At 27.7% G+C, this 12,317-nt stretch overlaps 1 non-coding gene across 1 annotated transcript; it reads right to left on the reverse strand.

Annotated features, from left to right (window-relative positions):
- Positions 1–349: 349 nt before the first annotated feature.
- On the reverse strand, positions 350–422 carry Trnam-cau. The gene has a single exon. It is a non-coding gene; the product is annotated as a tRNA-Met (tRNA).
- Positions 423–12,317: the final 11,895 nt, after the last annotated feature.

The raw sequence follows: 12,317 nt of genomic DNA on the forward strand, positions 1-12,317 counted from the left end.
AAACAACAGATTACACTTATTGAAAGGGGAGAAGATTTTTGACAATAAACTTATTATTATTACTTAATAATATACTTTTCCAAATATAAGATGTGAATTTTAAAAGCTTTTTTAGTATGGAATATTTTGCATTTATTGTGATTTTGACGAATGTTGGAAAAATTCTAAGTTTGAATGCTTATAGAAAAATATTGTGACTATAGAATGTACCTTACTTTAATAAATATTTACATAGCCACAATAAATACTAATGACTTTATGAGAAACATAAAAAGAAATACAATATATTTTATGACTTGGTGAAAAAATTGTTATCGATCATTGTAGAAAAAAAAACTAAAAAAGTAACTGCCCCAGGTGAGGATCGAACTCACGACCTTAAGATTATGAGACTTACGCGCTGCCTACTGCGCCACCGAGGCTTGGAGAACCTAATCGACGTTTTGCCATTTATCCTAAACAAACTCTACACAATTTAATATTACATTATACATATTGAAATTTCAAATTGTAATAATAGGTAATAAATAATACACCTAATTCGGTTCATTGCAATAGTACAAATAATTTAATCAACAGATAGGTACATAAAAAATATGAATACATTTTAAAAATTAAATACAATACTTATCGCAGCACCCCCTAAAAGCAGAGCTTTTAACGACCTCAATACAATTTGTTTTTTATACCAATAGTCAATTCTATACCTACATAAAAAGAGAATACATTTATTTTTATTTTTTATTTTATAGGTAAATCAAAGTGTAACGGGGTTGGGGAACTTGTTATATTTAAATAATTCAGTGAGGGTTTTCAGAGCCCTATGAATTATATTTTAACCGTAACTCGGGAGCTTCAGGAAAGATTAGTCAAATATCAAGCTTAAGTGAATATGTTTATTATTTCACAACAATTATTACGTACACAATATTCTTAAACTACGTACACAATATCCTCCCACATACAATAATCATTCAATACGTATACAGCACTTATTATATACGAATACCGGAATACTTATAAGTTATAAACTACTTAAATATCGAAAGACCTACTTACAGTATCGTCCTCCGGAGTTCATTGATTAGCGGGCAGCTGTACTGGTCCCAGAACTAACCAACTTAAAATTGTGTATCTCTTTTATATTATATTACAATGTGTGTATATATGTGTACCCGGATGACTATACTGTGTAAGCCTTCTTCCTTATTATTATTTACATCTATATTTGCTTATTATTTATACTTAACTAAATAACATGTAACGGCCTCACACAGATGTGATCCGCTACAAAAGTATTTCATATATTATGTTTTGAACCGATTTTAAATTATCAAATTGATTAAGAGGACGTCGTGTGATGTCTCCGCCTTACAAATACACCATCATTTTCCTTCACCAGTTTCAATATTGCATTAGTATTTACTATTTAGTGTGCTGCTTGTTTTGATAGCAGAGTGAATTGACATATATTTTCAAACTTTCAGGTAACAACAGTATCTGCGATGTTCTCTCTATCGGAATTTACGATATTTTAATTTTAATGATAATTATGAGCATTTTCAAATATTAAAATTGTAATTACCTACTCATAAATCACTTGAAAATTTAAATATCATACAAAACGAAGAAAAGAACATAGATAATGTTCCATAATGTATAAGCATGTTACATATATAAGCCGTAATAGGTTAAGTTAAGTGCAGAAAATTTGATATGTCGTCCGTGTGTAAGACGGAGAAACGATTCAACGAACTACATAAATCTAGGGTGGTAAACCAAACATATTCTATCATATAGGCTGAACTTGGGGGGACTCTCCGGCTTAGCCCCTAAAATATTCAAATAATCAACTTCTTAAATTTGTATGATTATTAAAATATTAAATCCTTCATAAGTTATCAAATCGACCTAATTCAGTAAACGTTGTTTGAAGAAATTATTTTCTCAAGTTTAAACAACGATTCATTATTCGAGGGTTTTCAGTAGTAGATATTGGATCCTAGAACATAATATAACAGTATTACAAATTATTACTAAATTATAACACTTATTACTGATAAGTGACAACGTTCCAATACATTACATGTTTAGAATAGTCAATACTCAATTGCTTAGGATTTTTTCTTTATAGATTTGTAATTTTGAATCGACGGTACCAATTTATTATCACTTATAAAATATAAATAAGTACCTATTTTGTGTAAAATGTTTAAAAAAAAAAATGTTTTCCATTTTAGTAGCAGGTAGATGTATTATAATGTGTATATTAAATGTAGGAAATCGGGTGAGAAAAAATGATAAATATACTAGTTATATACTACATAAAGTAGTATATTTTTTAAGTAGTATATTATTCTTCTGCGACTCCTCCATGGTTTATTGATTTCAAACAAATAACATAACGGCCTTAGCCAAGAATAATGTATTATAACATAATAAAACATAAACTAAGACAATATAGACCTAATGATATATACAACAAACTCAGTAACTATATTTTTGATATAGAATTGATTGAAATGTGTTTAGGTGTGTGTATATCGTATGTGAATGCATATATGTATATGAATATATAAACCCATAGTAAAAATTTAAAAATCTTTTTTGAAATCAGTCAATGATTAATAAATAAGTCATAATATATTTATTGCTATTTGTATCTATTTTTTTTACATAAGCTGCATACTTACATTGAGGTATAGGTATTAGGTACTGATTGTACAGCTGTAGCCTGTAGCACAACCCGACGTTTAAAAAATTCTAAATTCGGTGTCTGTTAAAATAACACATACTTAACTATACTTATCAAATCAAATTGATAATTTACATTCAAACCTATATGTTTTCAGTTCCATTTAATGCGATACACTGACTTGGACTGAATTCACTCAAACACACTTAATAATAATTAATGTAAAATATATTTAGACTGACTGATGTGGATTATAAATCCAGGATAGTATACTGGATACTTTATAATGTACATTCAATGATCAACGTTCAACTGTTCTTATGTTATCTAAAGTTTACTCTGTTATGTGGTTCATTATTATACTTAAATAAACATTAAAAAAAACAAATACCTAATACGATATGTCATAAACGTATGTACAATATTTTAAAATTGATGAATTTGTACATATTAGTGTATACTTGTAGTAATAAACTCTTCTTTTTAACAAAATATATATGAAAAGGCAGTGTTATTGCCTTCATTACCTTTCACATTACATAGGTATACTATGTATATGCATATATACATATTTCTTTTTTTTTAAATTCAATAAATCACATTATATTACTTTGAGCTGTAGGTTTTCTACTCGGTAGTCACAAGGTTATCCTATAAAATAGCTACACGGTCTCTTCCATAGGTTGCTCATGTTGGTAGTTAGATTTGCAATTGTAGAATAGAAGTGAAGTTAAACGTTTGTCGACGTCGTTCCAATAAGTCTGTATTTACAATGTAAAATAAACACCCAATTACATGTTAATTGGATTTCCACTGACATCCTGTAATTTTCAAAGATTTCTTATGATATCAAAGAGAATTCTATAGATTTTTAAAAGAAAAATTATAATATCCATGCTCTTTTCTTATCCACGTTAAAATACTGCATATAACTAAGTTCTTTGTTTTAAAACAACTATATAAAAATATTTAAACGTTTTAATTCAATACATTATGTACTTTTTACCTAAACTTCAAAGAATCTAAGAGATACTAGTATAGCTATTGTACATTTGTGTAAACAAATTTGTAAATATTTATTAACATTTTTAGTCATTATAATAACTAAAATAAAATAATAAAATTGAAAACAAATCTAAATTTAATATCAATCACATATATTCATGTTGTTTTAGAAACTGAACAAATTGATCGATTATAAAGACAAATATAATTCTGGATATAAATTTATTCAAATTAAGAATTAATTGGTAAACACTTGAACACCTTTTTTAAAAAGATAACAGTCTGAACAATAATTAACTTATTTTATACCCTTAAAATACATGCCAAAAACAATATAATAAATAAATATTGAATTACTTATAATAATATAAAGAAATAAATGTAACTGTTGTACAGTTAGTTACATTGATAATATAATAAATAACATTAAATAACTAACCTATTTTATATTTTATTATTCAAATAATAACAATATAATATAATATAATGCAAAATATCGTAGGTATAGATAAACCGTCTCAACTCTGAGTTGTTTTTAATATTATATAATGATATTGAATTATCAAATACATATTTTATTTTTATAGGTTTGAAACAGTATTGGTTGTTAAATAGTTGAAAATTGTAGGCAACGGTAGATAAATATAAATCAGTTTTTCAGTTATAACTTATAACCATTATAACAAAAATAGTTATATTTTTATTTACTTGTAGGTATTTGATTAAACTTTCATTACATTTGTTATTTTATTTTCATTGTATTCCTATAGTGGATGTAGTATTTTGTAGTGAATAGTGATATCCTACACTATACAGGTACCTACTAGTAATATAATTAGGAACACTGAATTTTGCACCATGCTAACTTTTTTTAAATTTACTGTATTCATAGAGCATTAAATTTGTTTTTATTCTAATCTAGACTTTAAAAATCCATAATTTCGATAAAATGATAACGAATAATAAAAATAATATATTTAACCCATCAAGAATTTTGCCATATTTTTATCGTTTTTTGCCAAATTCAGAATGATTTCAGAATTTTCAATCGATCTGTAAAAGGATCAACAAAATGTGTACTTTGGTTAAAATTGATAGATTATCCTATTTGGAAGCGCCCATTATAACAAACAATAGATCGGTATATATAAATATCCAGGTTACACTTTTTGTTCAATTATTGAAAGTTTAGTCGTATTGTCTCTTTTGTCTATTACAAAATTTTTATCGAAACCCCTCTTAATTCTGAAAGTCATAATCTATATAGTATTGTAATGACAAACATTTGATTAAACTATATATTAAATTGTATAACGGCCAGAGCACACACTACAGTACACCCTTTCAACTAATCTAATAAACAACTGATTTGAATGAATCTTAGGAAAATTCGTAATTCCACTACTGAGTTAGACTTATATTTAATTTATACTTTCAATATATTTGTATAGAACTCTTTTATAATCTATAATTAAAAAACAAATAATACATTTTTCAATACATGTACATTTTTAATAATAGTATGTTTAATATCTCAAAATACATATTGAAGTTAATAATTTTAATTAATTTTAGTGGCTCACAGACAAGCAAGGTTGACACACCCAAAGAATCAACTGAATCTGCAAATTCTTCAACAACAAATGAACAACCAAGGGTCAGACTCATTAATCTTAGGGAATTAATGAGTTTTGAAAATTACGTAAATTAGATGGAAACGGCAGAAAACAATAATAACTACCTATAAGCGGAACTGAATCTTTTCGTGAGTACCGAAAAAAAAAGCGTTAAGCACCCTTTAAATTGCAACAATCATGAAAGAAGACATTTAATTGAAATCGAAAAACTATGTATTAAGTATTTTAGGATATGAATGAGAGTAACTTTAGTCAGTTTTATATTATTGTTTTTTGTATTTTGCGATATTTGTATGTTGCTAATAATTTTTAGTTTCTCCAGTTAATATCACTATTAATACAAGTATGGCATAGTATTGAGACCTAATCGCTTGATAAAACTACTATAGATTTGCTTAGACAAATTTTGATTCATAACAAACAAGTGGATTTTATTTTATGAACTAAAGTACACTTAGAGTATACTCAAGATGATAAATTAGTATCAACTCAATTATATTCAAATACACAAATTAATTAATCATCACAATTCACTAAAATATAATAGGTCTATTGGCGACACTTTTATAAACTAGCGGAACTCAGAAATGATCCAGTAGTTGAAATGATTCACCTGTTGTCATGTTCACCTTCTTCATTACTATTTTGGTGTGGTTGGTATTTATTTTAAACTGTGATAATTAATTAAATTATGTATAATTGAATACATTTGAGTGAATATTATGTTCAATCAGAGTGATTTGTGTTTTCAGCTATATTACTAATGATAATAAATATTGTAGTTTTATAATTAAATTATTGTATTATAATTACTTTAAATAGTTTTTGGAATATTAAAAATTGCTTGATTTAAATATAGTAGACTTGTTAATGAAAAAAAATTGAATTTTGTAAACCATATTATTTGAGTGAATTGAAACTAGTGACCATAATATTCATTGACTTGAGCTTAAGGAAGTGCACCAATTAAATAAACCAAACGAGCGATAAAATTCCAGAATGAATTATCTTACATTTTTAAAAATTCCGTCTTATTAATTCTTGTCCACATTTATAAACTTAAAATACTGCTTACTTCAGTACCCTTAGAATTTCACATTAACTTGAAAATTAGTGATCTTAAAAAGTGAAGTTAAAAAGGCCAATAAATTAAATGGTTATTATTATAATCATGTACCTACTTCAGGTTAAAATGCTTTTTAATCCAAATGTATAACATATCTGATTTATTAATTAAAGTAGTGAATCACTTTATGTCAATTAATGATGTATGATTTAAACTTAAATTAGAATTGTCCTATCAAACTTATTTTTACCTTCATTTATACTCATAAAAATGTATATACATTATCTTGTATATAAAATGATATATTGGTATACTTTCAGAATTGTATATGTCCATAATACCTATAAATCAATGGTCATAATGAAAATATTATCTATTCATAATTAATCTTGTGTAATATATTTTAAGTTGATTGTTATCAGAACTTCAATAATGGTGAAACTCAGTATGGTCTTGCTGGTATTCTGTCTGGTCGGGTTAACAAGGGCCATGGTTATACGTCACCCAACCTATACTGGGACAATATTGACAAATATTGTGGGTCAAGGCTGGCAGACAACTGCGTGTAATTTTCAGAGGGAAATACAATGAAGTTCCAGGTGAGTTTTAAGCTTTCCAATTCTTAATACCTACAGTTCTTACAATTCTATAACCGTGGTGAAATCTTTTACCCTTGTCACGAGGACGCGAAGCGTGAACAGGTGACTCGTATGTTATATGATATCATATTAATATGAGTGCACCCTGGGCACTGTTTTCTAGCATCATTATTACCTGCCTTCATACCTTAGTACAGCATACATTTGTTTTGATTTTTGACATCTCCACCACTGATATATTGACATGCACATGAACTGTTTACAGCTGGCCAGCCCGAGCTCTCTATCGGCGCCCGGAGACGTTTGGGATTGTCGATGGTCGTCGATGAATGCTGCACACTGCCCTGCAATAGAAGAACGTTGAAAACGTATTGTGCATCAGTTCCCTAATAGGTACACAACCAATACAGATAACAAATTATTAAATTGTTTGGATCCACATACATCTGTGTCAACTAGTTTCATTCAATTACTAACATTTATGATTTGTTTTTTTTTTCAATTCATTTCCAAAAATGTCGATAACACAAAAGAAAAATTATAATCTGTAAATATTTTTTTTTCTGTTAAGACATGTATATTATTTTTTTTTTAAATATTATAGCTAAACATTTTAACGGTTTCGATTAATTTGATGTATTCTTTTTCTCGCACCGGTAAATAGTTCATGAGAAATTATTTGAACAATATTATCTGAACTGTTTTGTACAGTTTTTGTCAGGAGTCAACAAACACTTAGGGGAATCTGTGGATTTACAGAAAATGTTACATCGTCGTCGTAGTTCTGCGCGTCAGGTTGCCTACCCAAGATGATCACGGGGTAGTAAGTTAGGTGGCCTACCTACATTAAACCAAAGAGCAAAAATCTGTTCTGTCTTATTGGTCTCGACAATCGGTCGAATGGTCCTTCGGGTAACCCAGACATTTGGGCACGTACAGTCATATTGCAACAGTCTTATATGATTAATATATATTATATATTTATATGAGACTTACATATATTTTACATAGTTAAAGAAAACATAAATTGTTTGAGAGATTGTTTCTTACATAAATAATAAATGTGTATTTTTCTTAATCTTAAGAGAGGTTGCCCGCTCTCCAAACTGTATTTGCTCACAGTTATACACATTTTTTTACCTGGACATTTACATTTATATAAGGATTATCAAAAACGGTTTTCTTTAGTTGTTTACTATAATTATAATGACATAAATTATAATGATCCAAAATAAATAGCCAATAGGTAACCGTATACGATGTACAAAAATATAAAATATAAAAAAATACTCACATTATTAGTTATTTTTCGTTAATATGAAGTAATTCATTTTCTAATTTTTTTTTTTTACGTTACGTTTGATGTTTTATAATGAAACACTACACAATTAGCCACCCTAGCCAGCTCTAAAACCTCTGCTTCCGGGCTCTCAAATTAATAGCATTCCTTAGAAATATTGTTCCTCTTTAAGATATCATTCCAAACATAATATATGTTCCCGAAAATAAAAATACTGATAACTGTAACTATTTTCCCGCTTTGTATGTAGTTTCTACTCTCATCACACTTAACTTCTAAATTTAGATACACTCTTATATGAGACTTACAGATATTTTATATAGTTAAAAAAAACATAAATTGTTTACGAGATTGTTTCTTACGTAAATAATAAATGTGTATTTTTCCTAACTCTTAGAGAAGTTATACAAATCTTTTTACCTGAAAATTTACAACTCGTTTGCATAGAACGAAAAACGTGAAAACCCGCTAATACGAATTTTGACCTGATACTATATGACGACTATTGTTTAGCTTAAAATATTTAGTTTCCTCCCCAATTTAGATTAATATTGTAACTTGTAACTTTCAGTACTTGATTATGATAAGATTTATCTTAAGAGACTCTACAATCGCATGTGGAGGCTCCGTTTCACAAATATATAATGTATAATAAACTGTAAAAAAAAAAATGTCTAAGTAAATTAAATTTAAAATAAATATATTTTATCTTCATAATTTATTTACTTTGCGAGAATTTGTTTCGACAAATATAATTGTCTGTTTGTAACTGGACTATTTAATAAATTATCATTAGAAAATATGTTATTAAATTTGTTCTGAAATATTCTTTAATTATTAATTTATAAATAAAATCCGTTCTCGCAAAACAAATAAATTATTGGGATATAATACATTTATTTTAAATTTGATGTACTAAGCGTTTATTCATGATATCACATCTTTATAAATTATCAGATAAATTATAATGCTTGAACCTTATAAGAGACTAGTTTTTTTTGACTTAGCAATTTTTTACACGTTCATCGAAGTGTTTTTGTTGGGATAAAAATAACAAGTCATATCTTAATAATACATTTTAAATTAGTCAATTGGCCTGGTATATCATAAATTATAATTCACAATTAACCCTATATTAAAAAAAATATTGGTTTAGATAATATTATTATTATATTGGTCAATATCTCCTCTTAAATGGGTTAAAAACATAATCTCCAAAGCAGGGCTTGCATTTGAAAAATAAATTTGTTTTACGTTATTTACAATCAAAACGTTACACAATTTTTGCGTTTATCGTTATTCATAATTAAAACGTTATAAAATTTTTGCATTTATCGTTATTTAAAATTTAAAAGTATTTAGATACCTGTTTTAAAAGTACACAGGCCGCAATTTAAAAGTATACGACTGTGACCTTTTTTTGGGGACATAATTTCCCTATTCTGAGTTTTAAGTAGGTGTTGTTAAATTTTATTTATTTAATTAAATGGGTTAAACTAATATAAAGAAAACGTATGCACGTTAAAACTATAAGTATATTAGTATAAAATATAAATATTAAATATTTGACAACAATTAGACAAACACTGACGAGTGAATAAATCTGAGCAAACTGAACACCGAACACAATAGTTGAATAACTTGAGTGGTATAAATTTCGACCGTAGTACAGATAGTGCATTACAATATTATCAGAGCATCACTATTATTAGCTATTGGTAATTAAATTATTCTATTAATAACTTCTTATTAAGTTTTAAAATAATATCTAATACGGGATCTCCCGGATAGGCCGGATACGGAATAAAATTAATTCTTAGATTGAATAAATAATTGAATACTACTAAGTATTATTAAATAATTGAAAATTAATTATTTCGTTTAATGGAATACAATATATACCGTTTTGCGTTATGTTTTGTTTAATGATACATCATATATTTTGTTAAACGTTACGTTTTATTTTGTGTTATTTATTTATTTACGTTTATCGTTTTCCGTTATAATTACGTTTACAAATTTCAATCGTTTTTTTTATCAAATATAACGTTTGCAAGCCCTGCTCCAAAGTATAAACATTCATTTCAATACTGGTATATAATTGATAATAACTAAGGTAACGCTTCTCCTACTTCTTTTGGTGGCAAAAATGATAGACCGGAAAAAAATTTGAGTCCAACGTCAGAATCTATAATTTAATACCTCATCGTACTGAGATCCAATTTTATTAAAATTATATGTAACAATAAAGCTCCCCAAGTTTCTGAGTCGTGACCATGATCCTTTAACGCTTGCATATTATGCATATTTAAATTATTTGTTAACGCTCTCAACCGCCATCCACATTCTTTAAAAATAGGCTCTAACTCATAAATCACCTTGGTGTGCGACTGTATTAGAACACGTTTATTATTGTATCGGGTAGTTATCACTTATCATATTCCAAGCCACTGTATAATCTGCTGCATTAGTTGCCAAATTTTGAACCTTATTTAATGCTTCTCCCGCAAAATACATTCGCAAGTACACAAATTGTTGTACTTCTGCTATATTTTAATTCAAATGAATCTGATTGGTTATTACCGTCCTGATCGTTGTCGTCGTTCCATGCATATTAAATTGTCTACCCAGATTCATAACGGAATAGTTGGTTAGGTTGCCTACCTGCATAAACTCAAGGCGTATCATTGAGTTCAAAGCAAAAATTCAAACTCTGTTCTTGAAAGTCGTTCAAATGGTCCTTCGGGATGCCCCCTTTCATTGGGCGCTTACAGAAAAGTTATATATGTATTACTCCATTCGCTATGCTATATAAATGTATACATACCTACATCATACATAATGGAACTCCGAATTTTTCATAAAATATAGTCTACTATTTTACGAACCATGTAGTATAAATAACCTAACATATGTATTCGCTATCAACTAGCTATAGGTATCACCATAGTTAGGTATTACTCTATGTCTCTATTAACATCTATCACTCATTACCCAACCCACTTAATATATACATAATATTATACTAGGTATCATATTTAATTATATACATATCTATACAGTAATATGAAGTCGGGGGCTTGACATTTTTCATTGGATAATCCACGATTTCAAGCACATCGGTACAATAAATATCTTAATTAACAACAGACTATAGCTACCATAGACATCACTAAACGGTTCTTGGCTAACCTACCACTCTGTATATAACTCGTAGAATACATTCATACGTATATAGGTGTATTGATAGTTGATACATACATAGTACATGCATATTAAAATCGAGTTTCCACCATATTTTATTTATTCATATACCATCAATTAATAATCAGATATATAGTCAGAAGAGAATATATAGATATAAAGTATATTCATATATTTAGTGCTAAACTTTAAATTTTTTCATAGAATGGGTTACTATTTAACCAACCATAAACATTAACATTTGCTAGCCTAGATAATATATTATATTATCATCATGCCTGCAATCGATTCAATACATGATATTGTATCGTATATAACCGATTCTCGATAAATGATATCATTTTAATCTTTAATGTGATATGTATCACATTTATATGCATAAATTTCCAATGTTAGTCCTATAATCACTATAGTACATAATAATAACACATAATATTATAACACTATGATGATAACGACTATGTGACCGTTGTTGTTGTTCTTCCAATGATGGAAATTCGGATGGTTTTTCATGACAGAAAATCTCATCCAGACAATCCTATACATACATACATACAAATTTATAAACTACATTTTTTGATAATGCTATTGTTAAAATGTTTATAACATAACGCTTATCATTAACACTCTGTTGGTAATGAAAATGAAATCGAAGGTATATATGTATGTGTTATATAACACTTATGATGGAAAGGCTGGACAGCCTTATAGATGTTTACCTCCCCAAGTCAATCCATATCGAAGACGATGAAATATTCGAGTTTAATTGTAGGAAAGTAAAGGACTTGAAACTCATATTCAAGAGTCGACG

The sequence above is a fragment of the Myzus persicae genome, unplaced genomic scaffold (genome assembly GCF_001856785.1).
Source record: "Myzus persicae strain clone G006 unplaced genomic scaffold, MPER_G0061.0, whole genome shotgun sequence".
Taxonomy (NCBI): domain Eukaryota; kingdom Metazoa; phylum Arthropoda; class Insecta; order Hemiptera; family Aphididae; genus Myzus; species Myzus persicae.